The sequence below is a fragment of the Carcharhinus amblyrhynchos genome, chromosome 13, assembly GCF_965287045.1.
Source record: "Carcharhinus amblyrhynchos chromosome 13, sCarAmb.v2.hapA, whole genome shotgun sequence".
NCBI lineage: Eukaryota > Metazoa > Chordata > Chondrichthyes > Carcharhiniformes > Carcharhinidae > Carcharhinus > Carcharhinus amblyrhynchos.
In genome coordinates this window covers 60,930,338-60,954,967 of record NC_137336.1, presented here as the reverse complement: position 1 = coordinate 60,954,967, position 24,630 = coordinate 60,930,338, and the positions used below count along the sequence as shown (strand labels likewise).

Sequence of the window (24,630 nt, the reverse complement as noted above, 5' to 3'; positions counted from 1 at the left end):
GGCCAGCCAGCAATGCCCATGTCCCATGAATGAAATAAATGCACTCTGTTGAAGGTGCTAAATGAATGCAAGTTGTTACTTGCTGCTGATCAGCATATACAGACAGTATTCTCACTGCACAACTATGTAACGTGAAAATGGATTGACCAAGGAAGAGGACAATCATATTTCAGGACAACATGGATAAAATCACTGACTAGCATAACAAGGGAGCTCTTTGTGTGTGTTCATAGTCAATGAAGTATTGCATAGAAATAAAAAAAACAGCAGCTTTGATGAGATATAGCAATGGAGCTTGTTCCTTTTCTGTCTTTGTCCAAAACATCATCCAGCATCTCATCAGCCTCTCCATTACATAACTGTGATAACGTGGCCTCTTTAAGAGAGTAGACTTATACATTAGTTCTATCAGACCTTTAGCTTGTTTAAAAATTATTAGCTAATAAACCGTTTCTTGTCACAGTGAATCATCTTCAAATTTATCACAATAACCAAGCCTTGTGATCAGAAAATCAATCTCTCTATCCTTTGTGCGATGCCATTTCTTAATACTGTTGGGTTTTGCATCTGTTCATTGTACCTTCATCCATCCATATCCATCCAGTTAGTCAATGAAGCAGCCATCATCTGTGAAATGAAAGAGAAAAGATTTTAAAGTTGATTTTGAAGTAAAGTTGAACAACTTGTTCAGTTCATCTATTTTGAGAAAATGTCTGTAACATTCACTCCAAGAATCACATGTTGTGAAGTTGAGCTTATAAAGATGGACCAAATGTCTATAGAGTGTAATATACTAATGAAAAAAAAACAACAGGGCATGGCCCCTTTAAAAACTGGGAGTGTTAGTGTTTGCAATAGCTGTTTTGTTCAAGGCTGAGATATTTCAGACCAAAAGCATCAGGGTTGCCTTGGTAACAGACTTTGCAGGCAGTTGCATTTTCTAGCATATCAGGACCCTATCAAATTTGAATTTTCTATTGCTGTCAATCTCAAACCAATCCAAGTACAAGAATGTTAATAGGCCATAAGGATTATAAAAGAGGAATGCAACCGTGTTGAGGGGAATTGAATGGGAATTTCAACCAGGGGTTGAGTCAGGAGTTCAACCAGAAGCAGAGCCAGAGCACTTGAAAAAGGCAATTAGATTAGCTGAAGCAGTTAATCCTTAACTCTGCCAGTTTCAGATAGGTCTTAACAATAATTCACCTGTAACCAATGAAAGGTAAAAACTCCAACAGTGCTTATAGGCAGCAGACAACTACAGAAGAACTCCAGAAAACTTCTGAATTCCTTCAAGTCTGGTTGTATTATTTCTGAGATTTACTAAAACTCTGTTATTTCTGCTTTGATTAATGACTGTTCCTTGTATTATCTGAACAGCATTTTAGTCGAACTGTATCTGAGTTAGTTAAAGTTCCTGGTTATTTATATAAAAATACATTGTCAATAAAGTGAGTGTCAGGCCTTTATGTTAACGAATCTCTAAATGTTAATTTAGAACAGATTTTTTTTAAAATTAAGAACAGGTAATACCTTCCCAAAATAATTAAGCAGTTTATGACACAAGGTAAAAGGGATTAACCTCTGTGTCATAACACATGGGAGCAAACATATTGGGGATGATCTTACCACCTTATCCAGATGAGCAGGGTGAGCTGGTAAGATTGCAAAAGAGCTGTGATTTTGTGCCTGACTTCTCATCTCTCATGATCTTATTGGCACTGGACATCCAGCAAGATCCAACAGATGTCAATACTTAAATCCTATTTAAAATAGAATTTAAATATTGCAAGCGAGTCCAAGGCACAGTTGTCTGGGTTAATTGAGTCTTCACTGGTGGGACCAGAGGCCAGGGTCATTGGGTGGGGACGGTGCCCCTTGTGCACTGCCAGCCTAGTACACTGGTAGTGCTCACCAGACACCAAGCCAAGAGAGCAGGGCACAAAGGGCAGGGCCTAAAGCAGAGATGGGCAGGGAACGCTGCACATACTGCAATCGGTGGTTGGGTGTGGATGATAATTCCTTTAGGGAGAGGGGTGGATGATCAATTGGTCCATGCAATGGTAAGTGGGAAGAATCAGCCTGGAGCCTCCCGATAGTGAGGTGGGGGGATGGGGAGGATGGCTGTGGAGCCAGCTGTAGCTGGGAGAAGGGCAGTGTCAGGTCACATGGAACATAGAGAACTCTGTGTAATGGTGCCCTCTGCTGCAATTTGCTGGCTTTTAGCAAGCTTGGCCCTGCCCTCTCCCCTGCTGGCAGGAAACAAATCCTATAAAGCGAGATAAGATTTGACTTTTAACTTGTCTGAAAAAGCACTATTCTCTTCCATTTTTGTGCTCATTCAGCGCTTGGAGTTTTTTGGTAAGATGACCCCCATTTATTATTTTATATTTGCTACTGCACCAGCTGCCTGCTTTTGTACTGGGAGCATTCATTCTCACAAGGATATGGTTTTGATGTTGTGGTAGGAACATAGATGCAGGAGTAGGTTATTCACAGCCTGTTGGAGCCTGATGCTCCATGACATACAATCATGGCTGATCCTTCACTTCAATGCCTTTTTGCCATTTTAGCTCCAAACCCAGTGATATCATTGGATCTAGGAATCTGTCAGTCTCTGCTGCAACAGAGCTTCTACAGCCCTCTGAATAAATACTTGGGTGATAGGCCACCTAATGGCCTTGGCCACACGACTATTCTGGCTTAGATGTATGATGGCAAGCTTTGGAGAATCAGATTAAACTCTGCTACTTTACAAGTTTTAACGCAATGCATTGAAATTTCACCACCTTCTCACATGTGGCAGCAAGTTCCAAAATATTTCTATATCCATTAGTCAACCTGCGAGAGGCGAAGATCATATTACTCTTTTGGAGACAACAATCTTAAGAGAGAGACCTTCTGGGGCAGTGGGCATCATTTCTACCTCTGGGCCAGAAACTCTGGCTTCAAGTTTCTCTTCAGAAGTTGATGATTATGGAAAGCGCATTCATTACAGTGGGCAAACAGATTGGAAGGTTTTACAGGCTAATAATCAATGTGCCGGATGGCCAGCAGGAGTGTTCCCTGGTCAGCCATATTACAGAAGGCTATGGAAAACCACTGCAATACTTTGCCAAGTATAATCATGGACCAATCAAATAGAAATGGACCGATCCATGGTGCCCAATGCCTTCTCAGGGCAATGAAGGGGGAGGACTAAGCTCAACCTGCATGTAGTATGAATATTAATTGTACTCCAAGCATTTACACCCTTTTTCTAAATGCACTTTTTTTTGTATTCCCCATGCGTATTTAACTGAAGATGTAGTTACTAAGAATGGCAGTTCACACAGGCTTTCAATAATTTTGGAGAGGGGCTTAGACACAAACAGTAACTGGTTTGTTCCATCTACAGAAAAGCTGCTGAATGTTTCCAGTACTTTCCACTCTTTCAGAATCCTAGCATTGGCCGTCTTTTGTTCCCTGTCCAAATGTTTTGTTGCCAACTATTGCAAGGTGGCAATCATTCACAGAGTAGTTCACCAGCCATCTGGGATTCAAACGCAAAAGAAACTCTCAGTGACACTGAAACAACGGCTGCTGTCTCTGACAGCGCTGGTATCAAATCTATATTAACCCTTATCTGACATTACAATTCGCCTGCTCACTCACTTCTGACCACACCTTACCAAATTGATATCTAGTATGACCAAATGTATACCATGGATGCCAATTTGGAATCAAAACAATATCAAAAGTACTAGAAATGCATGTTATGCAACCAAATTTTGCAGCCTGTGTCTTCATTTTTCCGAATTGTCCTTCAAGGAAAGTAGAGAGAGATAGGCTAGTTACCGTCATTCCAAGTGACCACCAGGCTGACTGGTGGTGATTTTAACTTGAAGATCACCACACCTCAGGTGAGCAGCAAGGTTGAGAACGTGGAGCTTTCATGAATAATTTCAGTTGGTATGGAAATTGAACCCATGCCGTTGGCATCACAAACCAACCGTGCAGCTAATGGAGCTATCTGATAGGCTGGTTAGTGCAAACATGGAAAGATGGGACAGAGCCACTAGTTTGGCATCAAACTCTCAAAACCAAGAAAATATATTCCTCTAAATGCAGAAGTGGTTGGATTAACGCAAGGTGCTGATTCATCCACAAGCAACACTGAGCGGCACACTGGGTTAACACTGCTGCCTTACAGTGCCAGAGACCCAGGTTTGATTCCCACCTTGGGTTACTGTCGGCATGGAGTCTGCATGTTCTCCCAGTGTATGCGTGGTTTCCTCCCACAGTTCAAAAGACATGCTGGTTCAGTGCATTGCGAAGCTAAATTCTCCCTCAGTTTACCCGCTCGAGTGTGGCAACTAGGGGATTTTCACAATAACTTCATTGCAGTGATGATGTAAGCCTACCTGTGACATTAATCAATAAACTTAAACGTAAAAACCATACGTAGTCAAAATTCTGAGTAAAACAGATTTAACAATAACAAAAGCAGAACTCCACTGAATTCATGAGAGCTTTCTCTGCTACAATAACTGGTTGTAGTTGTGCTCGGGTATCAAGCTGGAATTAGTCAACAGAGACAAGAATTCCTGTAAAGTTCAAGGTTCAACATGTATTTCAAAGAATTTTCACTGCATCATCTAAATATGTATCCAGTCTCCTGACAGCTCTGGTCTTTTACAGCAGCTATGTTACCAATGCGGTTTCCTTCTACAAAGCAATCAGTGGTCAGAGTTTGCTCAGTATTCACAATATAAATCATCCCAACCGCTGATGTTGAGATGGCAATAAACCTACAATTTCTAGGCATAGTGATTGATTTCAGAATCGCCTCGTTTCACAGCCGACAGGCTGACTTCTTGAAAAACTGACAGAACCCCACGGAATTGCAATTTAGGCAAATGCTTCAGATCAGCTTCGACTGGGGGTTAGTGCATGGAAACAAACAATATATGTTATACTCAGTTTTGATAGCTTTCTTGTCAGAGTTAATGTATGTTCTCAAATGGATATTATGAAAAAGCATTCAAAATGAATCAATGATGGGTGAGTTAGAGTTGTAGAGGTTTACATTATGAAAACAGACCCTTCGGCCCAAATTATCCATGCTGTCCTTTTTTTAAAACCACTAAGCTAGTCTCAATTGCCAGCATTTGGCCCATATCCTTCCCCATGTAACCATCTAAATGCTTTTTAAAAGACAAAATTGTACCACCTCTGCTACTGCCTCTGGCAGCTTGTTCCAGACATTCACCATCCTCTGTGTGAAAAGATTGATCCTCTGGACCCTCTTGTATCTCTCCCCTCTCCTCATAAACCAATGCCCTCCAGTTTTAGACACCCTTGCCTTTGAGAAAAGAGTTTGACTATCTAGCTGATCTATGCCCTCATTACTTTATAGACCTCTGTAAAATCACCCCTAAGCCTCCTACGCTCCAGGGAAAAACGCTCTAGTCTACCCAACCTCTCCTTATAACTCAAACCATCAAGTCCCCATAGCATCCTAGCAAATCTTTCCTGCACTCGTTCTAGTTTAATAATATCCTTTCTATAATAGGGTGACCAGAACTGTACACAGTATTCCAAGTGTGGCCTTACAAAAGTCTTGTACAACTTCACAAGACATCCATATTCCTGTAGTCAATGTTTTGACTAATGAAACTAAGCATGCTGAATGCCTTCTTCATTCTGATTCTGTGGGAGGGGCAGATTACAGCAATGGGCTTGACAAAATGATGGTCGACAAGGACGGAGAAGTCATTGGTAATGGCACTATGCGATTATCAGCACCATGTTTCTTCCAACCATGATCATATTGACTTCATTGTTCCACTGAGGGTTGAATTTTCCTGAAACAGCACAGGTCGTGTTGCTGGGGCCAAAAGTAGTAATCGATCCCATTTGTGTCCACAGCAGCAAATTAACAGGTTGCCACTGGGACCACCATCCAATTAAAGATGATGGTTCACCACGCCCGACTCCCCCCCCAAAAAAATCTGTCAACCCAATCAAAGAATCAGCATTATTGAGAACAGTGGCCACTGCTGAGCGTTCAGTCACAGGGAGAGGTCACCTTAACTATGAATGCCTTCAAAAGAAGGGTACGTATTCTTGCGGAGAGCTTTGGTAAGGCAAGCAAGCTTTAACTTTTTTTAGATGGGGTGTGGAGGGGTGAGTGGGCAGGTGGTGTTCAATGCTAGCAGCAGTGAGACAGGCTTGGAGGTGGCCATTGCAAATGGAGTGGGGGGGTGGGGGAAGTCCCATGAAACACTCAACAAGGAGGGTTTCCCCATATCCCCGGCCCAAGAAATCACGCTGAAATTATCTGGCTTCAATGGGTGGTCTTGTTGATATTGTTCCATGTCAGAATGGTGTGCAGTGTGTAAGGGAACCTGTTGCTGGGACAAAATCTTGGAACTCCCTTCCTAATAGCACGTGGACTGCAGCAGTTCAAGGCAACTTACCAGCACCTCCTCAAGGGCAATTAGGAATGACTAATAAATGCTGGATGAGCCAGTGATGCCCACCAACATCCTGCAAAATAATTTTTAAAAATCCTGCGATGCTATGATGAGTTAAAATCTCTAACTCTGAATTATCACATGTGCTATAAGGAAAGGTTGTTGACCTGAAATATTGGGTGAGATTCTCTGGCATTCCTCAGCATTTTCTCTGCAGGAGGCAGGAATTCCCACTGAAGCCACCGCACACCGACCAGAAAACCCGATGTAAAGGATGGGCTGCCAATGGGACGAGAGAATCCAGCAGACGTAAACAACCTAAGATTTCTGGCCATTAACTGTGTTCCACTCTCTCCACAAACTCTGTATGACTTGTTGGGTATTTCCTGTTTTAATGTTAATATATAATCCTTTCGTATAATTTGTCACCTCAAATGTATAGTGTGACTGGCCTGCTTGAGTTCACTTCCACAATATTTCACACTGTTCAATTATGAAATCTGCTCATACTACAAACCTTGTCTAACTTGTCCCATCATAGACTCTACAACACAAATTTAATCCCCTTAAGTCAATACTTCCTGACCCCCACAATAATCCTGGCTCTGGCTTCGTGGATGACGCAAACTCTTTGTAGTGTACAAATGTTATCTTTAACAATATTTCCATTTTAAAATTTCCATCCCCATTTTCAACTTCTTCTGTGATTTTGTCCTTCTCTATCTCTGTATCCACAGCCCTCTGATATCTTGCACCAAAGTTGAGATGCTGTTTGGCCTGATTTTCCTTCCATCTATCTTGAAGCTTTCTGAACTGAATTGCCCAAGCCTCTGGAAATCCGTCAGGTAAAAGTTGAGAAGTGGCTGGATCCATCAAGGTAAGTGCTTTAAGGAGCAAGATTATTTGCTCCAAGCCCAACACGCTATCCTGCAAACTGGCACCCCACCAGATTACTGGAAATAGAGCCTCAACTAAAGCATTCTTACATTTGTAGGCTTATTGTCCTACTGAAGAGGGAACCATGGCAATGAGCCATTGTAAGAAGTCTCACAACACCAGGTTAAAGTCCAACAAGTTTATTTGGCCGCACAAGAGTCTCACTCCTTGTTCAGGTGAGTGAGGAGTCAAGAAGAAGGAGCGAGACTCTAAAAGCTTGTGCTGCCAAATAAACCTGTTGGACTTTAACCTGGTGATGTGAGACTTCTTACTGTGCTTACCCCAGTCCAATGCCAGCATCTCCACATAATGAGCTGCTGCTGCGGGTATCAAATGGCTGTCTTAAAGCTTACAGCTGCCACTGTTGCAGGGAGTTATCCTCACTACCACCACTTTTCCTACCCAGAGAGAGACAGGCAATGGAGGAGAACTAGTGCTTTCAGTCTGTCCTGAACATGTAACAAAGGTTAAATGATGAAAATCGAACTGATTCTTGTCAGTTGCACTGTTGGGCAGAAATGCAGTTTTGATAGAAAACAGGCCTCAGGAAATCCTAGCCCTGCAACTCTCATTCCTGTTTCATTATACAACCCCTCCCACTTCAGATCAGCCATGATCTTACAGAATGGCGGAGTAGTTTCAAAGGACTAGATGGCCTATTCCTGCTCCTAGTTCTTATGTTCTCCCCTGAGAAAGCCTGAACAGATTGTTTTTCTCCAGAAAAGAGAAGATTGAGGGATAGGTATCCTTAAAATTACAGAGACGTTTAACAAGAATAGATGCAGAGATGATGTTTCCACTTGTGGAGCAGTTCAAAACTGTAGATCACCAAGTTAAGAGGGTCCCTAACAATTCTACTAAGAAATTCTTCAAGACAGTGCTGAGAATGTTGAATTCACTGTGGAATAAGTAGGGGGAAGCTGGATAAATGTGTGATGGAGAAACAAATAGAAATATATGTTGGAGGTCAGAAGGAAGGATCAGGATGTGAGGTTCATGTGGAGCATAAACTTCAAGGTCCCATTTTATATTTGAAATGTTGTTGGAGTTAACCAGAAGCACTAGTACCATCCAACAGTGTGTTAACAAGGGTTCACATCCTCTATGAAGAAATAGCTGGGAGTACTATGAAGGTTCGGAAGATGGGCCAAATGGCCTGCTTCTATTCAATACAATGCTATGCAATTCTATGTTTTCTGTCCAAAAGCAAGTTGAAAAAGGATTAGATTCTGTGATAATGCAATTCATCGAGGGAATAGCAGATTGGCAGCCACTCTCTGGGGTCACATAGGGAGAATGACAACTTGACCTAGCTGTTGGAGGACTGCCAGCAGAAGGCACGTTCTCTCAGAGGTGTAGAGAAAATTAGAATAAGAAAATCTGTTCACTCAGTTCACCTCTACTGAGGATAACCCTCTTATTCAGACAAATCTGAAGTTATTTTCCATCTGAAATGATGTTACAAGGGACGCCCACTGTGAGAACACATGGTTACTTACTACAATGGATTGTTTGTGAACATTATTTACCTAGCACCGTACCTTTATCAATTATTGTCAGGCTTATAAGTCTTAGGCTCAAACCTCCACCTGAATTGGTTTCAATTCCTGTCAAGCAGTAAAACTTAATTATTGTAATTTAATTTGAACAGGGTCTAACCAACTGTAAATTCATTCAGACTATACACATCACAGAATCGTCTTTCTTATTGAATGGTGGGGCAGGCTCAAAGGGCTAGATGGCCTACTCTTGCTCCTATTTCTTTCTTATGTTTTGTTGCAGAAGGTCATTCAGCCCAACATGTCTGCACCAACTCTCCAAATGAGCATCATTATTTAGCACCATTCTCCTACTTTTTCTCCACAACCCTGTATATTGTTTCTATTCAAATACTCATCCAATGCTTTCTTGCGTGCCTCGACTGAACATGTCTCCACCACACCTCCAGGCAGTTGCATGCCAGACCCGAATCGTTTGCTGTGTGAGAAAGTTTTTCTCTCGTAACACATTTGTTTCCTTTGCAAATCATTTTAAACCTGTGCCCTCTTGTTCTTGACCCTTATACTAGCGGGATTGATTTCTCCCTAACTGTTCTGTCCAGTCCCTTTCTGATTCTGAACATCTTTATCAAATCTCCTCTTCCAACTTATGTGCCAACAGTGGGACATTGCCAGCTTACTTTAAAGACTGGTAGATAATGTGTTATAAGTGAACAGGGGGCTGAGAATGTGATTGACATTTATGCAATTGTACCATTATAACTGACGTTAATGCTCATTAGATCTCACCTTTAATTTAAGGAACAAACCTCCCATCCAGGGGTGAAGTGTCTGGAGATTGCAACAAAGTGAGCAAGGAGAAATAAACTAAACTATTCATATGTATAAAATGGCATTTTTGGTGTGAAACATACACCTTTAAATACACTGTTGCATATGATTGATATAATACATTACACATGAATCCTTCCATCGATCTTAAATCCAGTTCACATTAACAAAATTAAGAGTCTCCTTTATCTACTCACTGTAAAGTTGTGTGAGAAATAAATAGTGTGTAGAATAAACTGAGAGAAATTAGAGATAATCCACTTTTTTGTCAGTTAGAGTGACATGCAAAATTGCCACAAAGAGTCCTGTGAAACAGAATAATTTATCGTCAACATGAAACCGAATGGTTTATGTTTTGAATGTTACTTATCTCAAAACCTACTTGCTGTTGTCTAAATACAAAACAATAAGATCAATAAAGGAGTATAGTGTTGCAATGAGGGCTGTGAACATGAATAACTTATCCAACAACTTTCATAGTTAATATTTTGCCCATTGCCAAATGACCAATAATAGGCCAATAATTTGTCAGTTTTAGTTCAGCTGGTTGGTAGCACACTCATCTCTGAATCATAAGCTTCTAGACTCAAGTCCCAATCCAGATTGAGTGCATAAAAATGAAGACTGACACTCCTGAGCATCACCAAGAGAGGAAATTTGGAGGAGACATTAAACTGACATACTCCCTGCCCGTTTATTGCTATTGTTTCTCTTTCTCTTCCTGCACCTCGTGATGTACAAGACAGATTTTCATCTGATGCCATAGGAAGGTTTTCCTGGAACAGGTCATGAGCCTGTTACCAGAGGCTTGTATCTTGAGGGATGCCAGTCAACACCAAGCATGGCCAACCCGGAGTCTTTTCCAGTCTTATCGCCTGTCATAGGTGTGTGCTAGAAGGATTTTACAGGTTGGTACTGAACCTGTTTTGGCCACATTTGTAATCACACTTTCCTTGATCAGCAAGTCCTAAGGTAGAGCTCAAACCCAGAGCTTGTTGCTCAGATGAATGCTACCCACTGTGCCACAAGACCTCCATATCTGCCCATTTGGGTGAATGTAAAAGATTGTGTGGCATTATCGCAAGGAAGGGCAATAGAGTCATCCCAGGTGCTCTGGCCAATATTCACCCCTTCATCAGAAAAATAGATTATCTGGTCATTAACTCATTGCTGTTTGTGGGAATTTGCTGAACACAAATTAGTCAGCACATGCCCTGCAATAAATACAACAGTGACTATACTTCAAACGCTGTCTGTGTATAGTTTGTGTTTGCTTGGGTTTCCTCTGGTGCTCCAGTTTCCTCCAACAGTTCAAAGATGTGCAGGTTAGTTTGATTGGCCATGCTAAATTTCTTCTTAGTGTCCCGAGATGTGTAGGTTAGGGGGATTGGTGGGGTAAGCGTACGAGATTACAGACAAGAGGTAAGATGTTCTGTTGGAGAGTCAATGCAGACTTGAAGGGCCAAATGGCCTCCTTCTGCACTGTATGGATTCTATGATCAAAAAAATTTATTTACATCATTGGCTGTAAAGCACTTCAAGACAAAAGTGTAATATAACTTCAAGTCTTTCTTTCCTTGTAAGCATACACAGATGCAAAATAAAAAGTTCATTCAAGATTGGGGAAATCACAAAACTTTCTAACAACAAGCAGAGAACCTCAGCACACCGAAAACACAGAACACTGGCTTATGTATAATTTCCATTTTGCAGACTGAAGTAGAATTTCCATTCACTGATTTTTACTCCTCTTCATGTGGAAAATGACTATTACATTCAGCAGTGGCTGCGTGAGAATTCTTTGAACAATCAAGTGTTTCTATTTATTGTCACTGAGAGAAAACAACTGCCCCTAAACAATAACTACTGTTATTCTTCCAATGTATGAAACACATACTGGTGCACAATTTTGAGACACAAGTAGTAAATGTTCCAACAGTATTGCACAACTTCTCTCCAGAAATGTATATTCTGCAAGGCCATTACTGGAAACGTCCTTACTGCAGTCCTTGTATATTATATATGTATATATTGTATACATAAGGACTGCAGACAGTCAAAACCCCGTAGGGGAAAATGGAAATTGCAATACTATAGTGCCCTTTACACGATGGTACAGCTTTCATTTCCCAGAGAATTTCAATGAAGAGACAGTATAAACAAAACTAGAACAGAGAAAATGAGAAAAAAGAGAATGAGACAGACATTTGAATAGAACAAAATGAGAACTAAGAATGAGAGGAGAACGTTAGGAAAGAAGTTATAATTTTAATATTGGATCAAAAGTTGTCCTATAATGAGAACAAATTTGTTGGCCCAGTGAAGGAACGATACCAAAGATTACACTCATACAGTAAGAGGAACAATCAGAAAATACAAAGAAAACATGAGGAAGAAAATGTTTTATTTTAGGTGATTTCAAATCAGATTGATGAAGTGTTAACGCACTCATGAAGTTAATTGAAAACATTATGTGCCAGTTATGAGTTTGGTGACAATCTGAGATGATTAACAATGGCAAGGTTAGCAAATGGGTGGTGAATCTATCTATTTAGCTTCCCTGTCATTGCCTGCAACTCGTTTTGATTCACTATTTGCTTAGGATTGCAGTACATGGATGTTATTCTTCCCAAGGCCATCAGGCTTTTTAAATAATTGCCACTTTTCATTTTCATTGACTCCTATAATCAATTTCCAGTAATATACATTTTCAATGCTTCTTTGCTTCAGTTAATAGCTTATTAAAAGGTGTGAAATGAAAGGACCATAAAACATTTCATATTTAATAGCACAATAAATGATTCTTCAAAGCTCACATTTAACAAAAATGTCACGCTAACTTTCAAAATTCTCTAACTTCCATCATGGCCAATAAAAGCATGTCATATTATGCGCCATTAGTCTACACGTTTATATATTCAACACAAACAGGCAGTAAAGATGGCTGCCACAAATCAAGTGATACTGTTTGATGCCACAAATCAAGTTTCTAACAAATACCCAATTATAAATGGCCGTAGGTGAAGAAGAAATGGTTGAGAGCTTCAAGTTTTTAGGTGTCCAGATCAACAACAACCTGTCCTGTCCCTCCATGCTGACACAATAGTCAAGAAAGCCCACCAATGCCTCTGCTTTCTCAGCAGACTAAGGAAATTTGGCATGTCTGTTTACAACTCTCACCAACTTCTACAGATGCACCATCGAAAGCATTCTTTCTGGTTGTATCACAGCTTGGTATAGCTCCTGCTCTGAGCAAGACCAAAATAAACTACAAAAGGTCATGAATGAAGCCCAGTCCATCATTCAAACCAGCCTCCCATCCATTGACACTGTCTACGCTTCCTGCTGCCTCAGAAAAGCAGCCAGCATAATCAAGGACCCCATGCAGCCCAGACATTCTCTCTTCTATCTTCTTCCATCGGGAAAAAGATACAAAAGTCTGAGATCACATATGAACTGATTCAAAAACAGCTGCTATCAGACTTTTGAATTGACCTACCTCAGATTAAGTTGATCTTTCTCTACACCCTATCTATGACTGTAACACTGCATCCTCCACATTCTCCTTTCCTTCTCCATGTAAGGTATGCTTTGTCTATATAGCACACAAGAAACATTACTTTTCACTGTATACTAATAAATGTGACAATAATAAATCTAATGAAGGTGAAGATACCGTACAGCCATTTCTGGAATTCACACATCTCATTGTTTAAGGATGAACCAACATTTAAAGACAATAGAGTTTCCAGACTGCCTGTTTCATACTAGACAAAAAGGAACGTCAAACTTCAAAGTCAATATCAACTTCCCATTGCAGAAAATGGCCTTCCCCTTCCAAAATATATTGAACGTGCCTTAGAAATATTACACCCACGGTCACGTGATTGAAGTTGGTTTCAGGAACTACACTCTTATTATACCAGGATGCAACAGATCTTTCGTAACAATCAGTCTGAGAACCGGACTGTGAAGTGAGCATATTGAATATCCAGCAGAATTGGTGACTCCTTAGGTACTGAAGCAGTCCATGTCCAAATGCAAATAGACCTGGACAATATCCAGGCTTTGGCTGAGAAGCACATTAGTAAAGGCAGTGTTAGTAATCCTGTTACCAGACAAATCAGACAGAAGCAAGACAGAGAGCAAGGGAAGTCCAGATTAAACTGCATTTATTTCAATGCAAGAGGCCTGATGGGCAAGGTGGATGAACTCAGGGCATTGATGGGTACGTGGGACTGGAATATTATGGCAATTACTGAAACATGGCTAAGGGAGGGACAGGACTGACAGCTGAATGTTCCAGGGTACAGATGCTATAGGAAAGATAGAACAGAAGGTAAGAGAGGAGGGGGAGTTGCACTTTTGTTTAGGGAATGCATCATGGCTGTACAGAGAGGGGATATATCTGAAGGTTCGGCCACAGAGTCTATATGGGTAGAACTGAGAAATAAGAAGGGGGAAATTACTTTGATAGGGTTGTACTATAGTCCCCCAATAGTCAGCAGGAAATTGAGGAGCAAATATGTAAGGAGACTACAGATAGCTCTAAGAAAAATAGGGTGGTAATAGTCAGAGATTTTAATTTTCCCAATATTCACTGGGACAATCATAGTATTAGAGGGTTGAATGGAGAGAAATTTGTTGAGTGTGTTCAGGAGGAATTTCTCATTCAGTATGTGGATGGCCCGATTAGAGAGGGGGCAAAACGTGACCTCCTCTTGGAAATAAGGAAGGGCAGGTGACAGAAGTGTTAGTGAGGACACACTTTGGGACCAGTAACCATAATTCTATTAGTTTTAAGATAGCTATGGAGAATGATAGGTCTGTCCCAAAAGTTAGTATTCTAATTTGGGGCAAGGCCAATTTTGATGATATCAGGCAGGAACTTTCAAAAGTTAATTGGGGGAGTCTGTGGGAAGGAAAAGGGACATCTGGTAAGTGGCATACTTTCAAAAGTGTGTTAACCAGCGTTCAGGGTAAACATTCCTCTTAGAATGAAGGGCAAGGCTGGCAGAAGACAGAAACCATGGATGACTCAGGATATTCAGACCCTGGTCAAGAAGAAGAAAGAGGCACATGACGTGCATAGGCAGCTGGGATCAAGTGAATCTCTTGACGAGTATAGGGGATGTAGGAGTAGAGTTAAGAGAGAAATTAGGAGGGCAATAAAGGGACACAAAATTGTTTAGGCAGTTAAGGCAAAGGAGAATCCAAAGAGCTTCTACAAATACATAAAGGGCAAAAGAGCAACAAAGGGAGAGAGTAGGGCCTCTTAAGGATCAACAAGGTAGTCTATGTACAGATTCACAAGAGATGGGTGAGATCCTAAATGAATATTTCTCATCAGTATTTATGTTGAGAAAAGCATGGATATTAGGGAACTTGAGGAATTAAATACTGATGTCTTGAGAGTGTACATATTACAGAGAAGGAAGTACTGGAAGTCTTAAAGTGCACCCAGGTAAATAAATCTGTGGGACCTGTTGAGGTATATCCCAAGATATTGTGGGAGGAAATTGTGGGTCTTCTAGTCGAGATATTTGAGTCATCAGTAGTCACGGGTGAGGTGCCTAAAGATTGGAGAGTGGCAAATGTTGTACCTTTGTTTAAAAAGGACTGCCAGGAAAAGCCTAGGAACTACAGGCCACTCAGCCTCACATCTGTGGCGGGTAAGTTATTAGAAGGTATTTTAAGAGACAGGATCTACAGGCATTTAGAGATGCAAGGGCTGATTAGGGACAGTCAATATGGATTTGTGAGTGGAAAATCATGTCTCACAAATTTGATTGAGTTTTTTGAAGAGTAACCAAGAAGGTAGATGAGGACAGTACAGTTGATGTTTTCTACATGGACTTTAGCAAGGCCTTTGACAAGGTATCGCATCGTAGGTTGTTGCATACAGTCAAATCTCACAGGATCTAGGGTGAGGTATCTAAATGGATACAAAATTGGCTTTTTGACAGAAGCCAGAGAGTGGTTGTAGAGAGTTGTTTCTCATACTGGAGATCTGTGACCAGTGGTATGCCTCAGGGATCAGTGCTGGGCCCACTGTTATTTGTGACTTATATTAATAATTTGGATGAGAATATAGGGGGCATGGTTAGTAAGTTTGCAGATGACACCAAGATTGGTGGCATGGTGGACAGTGAGGAAGGTTATCTCCAATTGCAGAGGCATCTTGGTCAATTGGGCCAGAGGGCTGACAAACGACAGATGGAGTTTAATTTAGACAAATGCGAAGTAATGCATTTTGGCAGACTGAACCAGGGCAGGACTTACTCAGTTAATGGTATGGGTTTGGGGAGAGTTACAGAACAAAGAGATCTAGGGGTACATGTTCATAGCTCCTTGAAAGTGGAGTCACAGGTGGACAGAGTGGCGAAGAAGGCATTCAGCATGCTTGGTTTCATCAGTCAGAACATTGAATGCAGAAGTTGGGACTTCTTGTTGAAGTTGTACAAGACATTGGTAAGGCCACACTTGGAATACTGTGTGCAATTCGTGTCACCCTATTATAGAAAGGATATTATTAAACTAGAAAAAGTGCAGAACAGATTTATTAGGATGCTAACAGGACTTGGTGGTTTCAGTTATAAGGAGAGGCTGGGTAGACTAGAATGTTTTTCCCTGGAGCATAGGAGGCTTAGGAGTGATCTTATACAGATCTATAACATAATGAGGGACATAGATCAGCTAGATAGTCAAACTCTTTTTCCAAAGGCAAGGGAGTCTAAAACTAGAGGGCATAGGTTTAAGATGAGAGGGGAGAGATAGAAAAGGGTCCGGAGGATCAATTTTTTCACACAGAGGATGGTGAATGTCTGGAACAAGCTGCCAGAGGCAGTAATAGAGGTGGTACAATTTTGTCTTTTAAAAAGCATTTAGACAGTTACATGGGTACGATGAGTATAGAGGGACATGGGCCAAATGCGGGCAATTGAGATTAGCTTAGGGGTTTTAAAAAAAAGGACAGTATGGACAAGTTGGGCCAAAGGGCCTGTTTCCATGCTATAAACCTCTATGACTCTAAGTGGCAAATAAACTTTGTAACAGAGAAGTGCCAGGCAATGACCATCTCGAGTTTAAGTTTTTCTTTAAGTTTACGTTTACGTATTAGTGTCACAATAGTCTTACATTGACACTGCAATATGTTACTGTGAAAAGCCCCTAGTTGCCACACTCCGGCACCTGTTCGGGTACGCTGAGAGAAAATGTAGCATGGCCAATGTTCTTAACAAGCAAGTCTTTCAGACTGTGGGAGGAAAACGGAGCACCCAGAGGAAACCCACGCAGGCACAGGGACAATGTGCAGGCTCCACACAGACAGTGCTCAAAGCTGGGAATCAAACCCAGGTCCATGGCACTGTGAGGCAACAATGCTAAACACTGTGCCATCCTGCTGCCTTCGCCCCATCACATTCAATGGCATTAGCATCACCAAATCCTCCAATATCAACATCCTAGGGGCTACATTTGACCAGAAACAGAATAGCCATAAATACTGTGGCTAAAAGTGGTTAGAGAAATCTTACAGCGAGTAACTCAGCCACTGACTGCCTGAAGCCTGTTTACCATCTACAAGGCACAAGTCAAAAGTATGATAGAAAACTCTCACCTTGTCTGGATGAGTGCAGCTCCAACAACACTCAAGAAGCTTGACACCATCTAGGACAAAGCAGCCCGCTTGACTGTCATCCCTTCCACAAACATTCACTCCCTCCACCACCGATACACAGTACTGAAGTGTGTGCCATCTACAGAATGCACCACAAGATTTCACCAAACCCATGACCACTACCATCAAGGAAGAAAAGGGCAACAGACATATGGGAACATCACTCCCTGAAAGTTCCCCTCCAAGTCACTCCTAATCCTGATATAGAAACATATCGTCTTTCCTTCACTGTCGCTGGTTAAAATCCATGGACTTCCTCCCTAGCAGCACTGTGGGTGTACCTACACCACATGACTTCAGTAGTTCAAGAAGGCAGCTCAGCAAAACCTTCTCAATGCTAGCCCAGCCAGTGAAGCCCTCATCTCTTGAAGAAATAAAACATAAAGAACAGCAAGTCATCAAATGGCCAAAGTACTTGACTGTTCCAGTTTCAAAATTCACCTGCAAACAATCTTCCAGGTGTTTGACTACATGAAACTTCACCACTTACTATGAATCCTTTGCTTTACATACAAGAGCCTCACTTCAATTTTAAACATCACATCATTTCAAGAAAGTGTAAGCTTGCCAGTTAGAGACAACAGATATCGTACTTCAGAGACTGAATTAATGTCATCTGTTTAGGTGTGCCATCATTATAGGGGTGGAGTAGAATGGGTGTGCGTGTGCATCGTAGTGTTTACTGGGATTAAGTGTGCAACAATAAATAGGCTTGTTGCTGAATTATTTGATTTGAATACACACTCCAAAGTAAGAAAAGACACACCTCTTTCCTTACAAAACATGTTGATTGCAGACATCACGAGGACACTGGCCATCACACTTCCGAGAGAGCGATCCTGAGCACACTCATTCCTGCTACAGTTCACTTGCTTAGCCATACTCTATGAATGTTCCTGTTACATCTGAACTAATGGTCAGGATTTTCCAGCTATTCCTGCCATTGGGATTTTCCGGTCCCACTGATGGCGACCACCCACCACAGGTTCCTCAGTGGTGGAGAGTGCGAAGAATGCAGAACCCTGTTGACAACGGTGGGACCAAAAGATTCCACCATCGGCCAATAGTGGGCCACCTCAAAACTAATGTGGGAGGCTGGGAGAGGAAAGATGAAAAATGTGGCCCTGTAGCTGTGGAATATAACAGGGTCTGGGAATCATAAATTATAGCCTGTCTTCAAGATAAGTCACCAGATGTGTAAAGTTAACTCATTGTTGAAGAAGTGAATGTCGCTGTGAATTTACCCATATGCATCTCCACTGAACATACAAACTAAAAATGTTAATATCACCAGTATCTCCATAAAATAAGTAGCATGTAGATTGAACAATTGATTCTGACAAACGCAGCCTACTTGACACAAAAAAACCAATCATTTGAATTAAGCAAACTAAACTACAGCAAAGTGAAATTTTAGGAAGAGAAATATTGAATTGTTAGATCATTTGAACAAACTGCACAGATCTCAAACTGTTTAACCCACTGCCTAACAGCACCAGGGACCCAGGTTCAATTCCGGCCTTGGGCCACTGTCTGTGTTGAGTTTTTCCCCGTGTTTGTGTGAGTTTCCTTCAGGTGCTCCGGTTTCCTCCCACACACCAAAGATGTGTGGGTTAGATGAATTGGCCATGCTCAATTGCCCCTTAGTGTCAGGAGATTAGTAGAGTAAATATGTGGGGTTAAGGGGATAGGGACTGTGGTCGGTGCAGACTCAGTGGGCCAAATGGCCCCCTTCTGTACGATAGGGATTCTATGATTCACTGGCAGCTTTGGTATGTGAGAGTTATTCAGTCAAATCATTTTCAGTTCACTTCAACCTAGTTTTTTCAATTGACATTAGTTCACATTGTCAGTAAACAATTTACCATTAAAGGTTATTGGCAGCTTTAAATACTGGCTTTGATCTTTAGTCTGCATATTGAGAGGTTTGAACTCCACTTGTAGAAGAATACAAAACATTATTCACACTGAATTATTCTGTGCATGATTTCAGTGCACATATTTGCCCACCCTAAAATATTTTTTTTTAAGTTCATTTACGAGATGTGGGTGTCACTGGCTAGCCCAGCATTTATTGCCCATTCCTAATTACCCTTGAAAAGGGTGAGCTGCCTTCTTGAACCTCTGAGGTGTAGGTACACCCACAGTGCAGTAAGGAAGGGGCTTCCAGGAATATATTTCCATGTCAGGACGGTGAGTGACTTGGAGGGGAATTTCCAGTTGGTGGTGTTCCATGTGTCTGGTACCCTTTTCCTTTGAGATGGGTTGGGAGGGAGTGCATCTTGTACATGGTACACACAGTTGTCACTATTCATTGGTAATGGAGGGAGTGGATATGTGTGGAAGAGGTAGCAATCAAGCAGGCTGCCTTTTTTCTGTTATTGTTATTTAGCCACTATGAGCTGAATAATAGTGGAGTTGGGAGAAATGGATGACACGGAGCTGACATGCAGCACATCCACCCACCCCAAAACTATAAAGTGCTGCTGGACAACTTTCATCCCTCACTGGTGAGAAAGTCTCACCCTCTGGAGCTGCCAGCCAATCTATCAGTCATGGAAGTGCCACAGACACGTCAGTGACCATTGCCAGGACTGCAAGTGAAAAAGGCCCGTGGATCTCCAGGGCAGGTGAGCCTGGGTTCTCGGGAGAGTTTGGGCAGGTCAGGGAGGAGGCCAAAGGATTGGGGCAGAGTTGGCTTTTGTTGCTGCGGGCAAATAGGATGGAAGAAGGGTTTCCATTTTTTGGGAGCTGCCCGCTAATTGGCAAAGGACAACCCACAAGTAAAGAACAATCCTGCCTTCCTGCCCATTTAAAAAAAAATCAGCTGCTCTCTCCCACCTGGTTACCCACAGCAACCATTTTATGGTATTGGCCATTATTTCAGGTAACAGGCCTTTTTGACCATTAAGTATTTATATAAACATGGTGGATGGGCTGCTGATTTCAGTACCCATCCACCATATTATGAGGCTGAGCTCAGATGTGGGCGGGAAGGTGGTAGGCAGCCCTATTGCATGTAGCTCCCTGCTCAAAACATGCCCAGCAAGGGCAAGTAAATTACAGCTCTTCCTTAAACCAATAGATGTTGTGTGAACGTGCTAAGATATGCGCTGCTATTTGAATATGACCTGCTTTGTACTGAGACTGCAAATTATTTTATCACCCAGATACATATAAATGCTTCCTGGTTACAATGCTATTCACAGAATCTCTACAGTGCAGAAGGAGGCCATTCGGCCCTTCAAACCTGTGCTGACAACAATTCCACCCAGGCACTACCACCATAATCCCACTTATTTACCCGCCTAAGGGACAATTTAGTCTGGCCAATCCACCTAACCTGCACATCTTTGAATTGTGGGAGGAAAGCAGAGCATCTGGAGGAAACCCACGCAGACATGGAGAGAACATGCAAACTCCATACAGATAGTGACCAGAGGCTGGAATTGAACCTGCGTTCCTGGCACTGTGAAGCAGTAGTGCTAACCACTGTGCTACCATGCTGCCCAAATTCACAATATTTAACTTGGATTTGGTCTACTTTCCCAACGTAAAATTAACCCTATGAGCCGAGCAGTAGGCAAGTTCACATCTTATATTACCCAATGGAAATGAATTTGACTCTGTAAATAATTTTAATCATGTCACACTGTTCGTGAAGGCAATCAATGAAGTGATTTCTCCTTCCATTACTGTCAACCAATCTTAAGCTTTGAGGCGATGAGGAATAGACAACATATGGTTAAACCTAGATGGAAACAACATAATACAGCACTTAGATGGCAAGCCAGGACACGTATCAAACTCTTGAGTTACAGGAACCAAGTAAGATGTGAACAAAAGATCCAATTGCAAAGCCAGCTTCCATCAAGCACCTTATGAAGTAGATCAAACGTATCTGCCTGTCACTCAATGGATTAACTTAAGCAATTAAGTATAAAGCGGCCTATGTGCGCGAATTACTCGACGTAATCCCTTGATTGATGGGCACGATGGTTGATCTGTTGTGTAGGGATTTCTCAAACTAGTTGGCAGCTAAATATAGGTACAGCTGATGAGCAACCAAAGGATCTAAAGTAATTACACATTCAACAGCGCACTAAGACAAAAAAGGCTGCACACATGCGCACACACAGATAGAAACTGAGAAAGTGAAAGCAAAACCACATAATGCTTGCCAGTGCTAATCAGCCGTCTTACGATATTGGAACATTTAGTCAATAGTCCAATATTTGTGGGCTCACCCCTCACCCTCAGTCTCTTACTGGGGTACGGTTCCAAAAACATTGGCATCGCCCCGAAACCCTGTCCCAGGATGATCATTCTTTATGTGCAAGCCAAATCTGAGCAGGGCATCGCAACTACTCCGGCACTATTCCTGTCCATTGTTCACGCAAAAGCATGTTTTAATGGGGGGTCAGTGAAGGTCAATCGGGATTGCAAATCCCAGTTCTTTATTTCCCCGTTCACTAGCTCAGGAGAGTCAAAATCCAATTGTGGTGTCTCAACTGCTAATTTAGCTGAGGTCAGCTAACTCGCTGCAGATTGACAATGCATCACGGAACCTTTGGTCCCTGTGGCTTAATACTAAATCATGTGGTATCTCTGCCTGTTAAACCATTGGGCAAACAAAATAAATAAACTTCAAATCACTCCACTGATACAGCACTGACATCCATGTCAGTGAATTTTATTAACACATGATGCACATCACATATACCATATAGCACTGTCACCCATTAGACGAGAATACAGCTTCATCGTATCAGAAAAATTAGATTGTTCGGAAAATTAGCCAGGTTGGAAATGAAGCAATGAGATTTAAACTCTCATCCTTTCATTTGACAGATTTACCACCTTCAGAGTGCAGGTGTTGCTGCTTCAGTATTTCGCCATCTGTAAATATGCTAATTTGCCATCTTAGATTTCATACATGAATGCGAGCCAAGTGTACAACCACTATACTACACTACAGGGAAGTAATTTAGGAAAAGGAAGATTTGTTCCTGAAAAATGGCTGTGTTTTTGAATCTCCTCAGATCCTTCTTAGGAAAAATAAATCTGTCGGCAAATAATCTAAAATGTGGCTTGACATAATCAGTCATCAGTTCAATTTATCTTTGCTTCAGACTATTGCAATAAATATCTTTTCTGCAGAAACACTGGGGTAAAATTGCACATCACAGGCCTTTTTTGATATCTGTAGCCAGCATTTTGGTCTTTGTTCAGCACGTTCCTGTTTTACACAGAACAAGGGAAGAAGAAGGTACACCAATAGCTACCATTAACATCTCAATGTTCTGTGATTTCCACTTATATAAAACATAATAAGTGTTTCAATCCATATTACTGAAATGTCGTATTAATGGGGGAAAAATCAACCACTCGCTGCTCACGGAATCACTTAACTTGATATTTATTAATTGCAGTGAGCAATGAAAAAATATTAAGGTGCAATTATTGAGTGCAAATTTATTAATGAAGGCCAAGTCTACAGTAACTATCAGGACATTTAAATCAAGAGCGGCAACCTTTGTTGTGTTTTTTGAACTGTATGCTTTCATACTGCATTGCTGCAGTGTCCCTTTACAAAGGAACGTCTTCTGTTTCCCCTTCATTTCACCTCTGTGGATGATCCAGTGTGGAAGGGCAGATCGAGACTGCTAATCCCTTTATGGGCGTCGGGAGCAGGTTGCGTTGAAACGGAGAGTAAATTAACTCCCTTTCTTCTTTCCCCAAGCAGGAATCCACAGCAGCGTGGCCGAAGATTGATGACATTTGTCACTTCATTTTAAAATGTTTTTTGGCACTGCCAGCATATGCATCTTGTGGAAGGTATGATATGAGGACGGCCCCTCCATTGCATCATTTTAATTGCCAGTGCATCAAAGAATCACAAATTGATTTGAAATACCTATGTAATTGCAAACAGCTTTCACAGACACTCATAAAAATGCTGAATTTCCAAACAGCCTGGTTAGAGTGTTGCTAGGTGCATGTAAACTCAGCTCACCATGCAAGATACAGATTGTCAGCCAAGGTTAGATGTGTGAGAAACAGCAGCAGAGAAGAAAGAATAGGCAATACAATCTAGCCATTGAAAATAAACATTGAGGTACAAGGAGGGTCACATCTCATAAGAACATAAGAAATAGGAGCAGGAGTAGGCCATCCAGCCCTTCGAGCCTGCCCCGCCATTCAATAAGATCATGGCTGATCTGTCGTGGCTCAGTTCCACTTTCCCGCCCTCTCCCCATAACCCTTAATCCCCTCTCTTATTAAAAACCCATCAACTCGCGTCTTAAAAATATTTAGCGAGGCAGCCTCCACCACTTCAACGGGCAGAGAATTCCAGAGATTCACCACCCTTTGAGTGAAGAAGTTCCTCCTCAACTCCGTTCTAAACCGCCCCCCCTTTATCTTGAGGCTGTGCCCCCTAGTCCTACTGTCTTTTCTGAGCGGGAAGAGTCTCTCCACCTCTATCCTATCCATCCCATTCATCATCTTATATGTCTCAATGAGATCTCCCCTCATTCTTCTAAACTCTAACGAGTACAAGCCTAGTTTATTCAGCCTCTCCTCATAGCTCAACCCCCTCAACTCCGGTATGAGCCTAGTAAACCTCCTCTGCACTCCCTCCAAGGCCAAAATATCTTTGCGCAGGTGCAGCACCCAAAACTGCACACAGTACTCCAGCTGCGGCCTCACCAATGCCCTATACAGCTGCAGCAAGACCTCCCTACTTTTATATTCAATCCCCCTCGCTATGAAGGCCAGCATCCCATTCGCCTTCCTGAACACCTGCTGCACCTGCAAGCTGGGTTTTTGCGACTCATGCACAAGGACCCCGAGGTCCCTCTGCACCATCGCCTGCTGCAGTTTTTCGCCATGTAAGTAATAATCCTTCCTACCATTATTCCTACCAAAGTGGACCACCTCACACTTGCCAACATTAAATTCCATTTGCCATTTCCTGGCCCATTCGCCCAGCCTATCTAGATCCTTCTGCAGACTCTCCACACCCTCCACACAATTTGCCGTTCCCCCAATCTTGGTGTCATCAGCAAATTTTGACACCCTACACTCGGTTCCCTCCTCCAGATCATCTACATAAATGGTAAAAAGCTGAGGCCCCAGCACCGACCCCTGGGGCACTCCACTAGTCACCATCCGCCAATCCGAATAGCACCCGTTGACCCCCACTCTCTGCCTCCTATTTGACAAC

At 41.9% G+C, this 24,630-nt stretch overlaps 1 protein-coding gene across 1 annotated transcript in view; it reads right to left on the bottom strand.

The window, feature by feature from the left end:
- Positions 1–24,630, bottom strand: part of LOC145351944 (janus kinase and microtubule-interacting protein 2-like) — a 246,928-nt gene that overhangs the window by 111,949 nt on the left and 110,349 nt on the right. Inside the window, 1 exon segment of the mRNA XM_080201752.1 lies at positions 581–627. The gene's annotated coding sequence lies outside the window, so the exon portion shown is untranslated.